This window comes from Elephantulus edwardii, unplaced genomic scaffold (genome assembly GCF_000299155.1).
Source record: "Elephantulus edwardii isolate Elephantulus edwardi_28Jun2011 unplaced genomic scaffold, EleEdw1.0 scaffold00186, whole genome shotgun sequence".
NCBI classification, from domain to species: domain Eukaryota; kingdom Metazoa; phylum Chordata; class Mammalia; order Macroscelidea; family Macroscelididae; genus Elephantulus; species Elephantulus edwardii.
In genome coordinates, this window is record NW_006399936.1 from 20,026 (window position 1) to 21,266 (window position 1,241).

Genomic DNA, 1,241 nt, shown 5'->3' on the forward strand with positions numbered 1-1,241 from the left:
CAGTGCAGCTTCTTGCCACTAGGCCACCAGAGCTCCCCTTAAAAATATTTTTTAATTAATGAAAGTTTACAGAGACTTAGGGTTTCCAGTCATTCATTGTTGCACTTTTCTCCCTGCCCACCCCTTTCCCCCCATCCAGTGAATTTCTTAATCATATCCAAACATCCAGAGGAAGTGAGTTACTGGCTCTGGTGAGTTACTTGCTGTAGTTTTAGTGGGCATCAAGGTCAATGGCATAGCATAGTCCACACAGTCTACACTCTACTTTGGCCCGTGGCAAGCAACTGGGGTCCTAAGTTTGTGAGCAGCCATCTAAGTTGTAATCTTTGGCCTCCCCGTGTCCAGAACAAGAGGGGAAGAAAAGTCTAAGATGGATTGAGACAATTAGTCCAAAAGACTAATGAACCCACAAACAGCTTGGAAGCTTGTTCCCCCTCAGCTCTGAAGAATGATTACCATGGAGGAGGTCTGTGTAGAGAATCTTGTTACATATATCAAGAAACCAGTCTTTACTGGTGCAGAAATGTCAGCTGTGCAAATGTGGAGCCGCTGCAGGAAGATTGCTCCGTTCAGTCCAGTGAGGAAATTGGTCAATCTACTGGCCAAATGTTGTTGTCGCCATAGCAACTCTGAGTACAAAAAAAAACCCAAACACCACACAATTATACCCCAGCCTCAGGGTAGTTGCTGCTTGACTCCATTGTTGCAGCCACTCTATTAATCCATCCCGTTAAGTAGCTTCCACTTTTTCACTGTCAACTTAACCAAGCATTCTGTTCTGTAGGGACTAATCTCTTTTGATCTAGTACATGAGACAAAGTTTCTATTTCTTAGCTTCCAAGGAGTATTCTAGCTGTACTTGGTCCAAGACAGGTTTGTTTATTCTTCTGCAATCCATAATAAACTCATGCTCTCAGGGTGTTTCGTTTCGATTAATAAACTTATTGCCCTCTGTTGGCTCTGCTATATACATGGGTATGTTTATAGTGTATTCTATTATCGATCTGCAAGATTAACATGCAGTCTGGGTGTAGTCCTTTCCACCTCTCCCGATCTGTTTGTCTTGCCTCTCTGCCTGAATGAATATCCACTGTGGTGGTTTGTTGTGGGGGTTTTTCAGGTGTTGAGGTTTTATTGAAGTATTTAAAATAACAGATGTTGCCCTGGATGTGCTCACCAAGTTGTGCCAAGAAATCTGGAGAACAACCACTTGGCCAACTGACTGGAAGAGATCTATATTT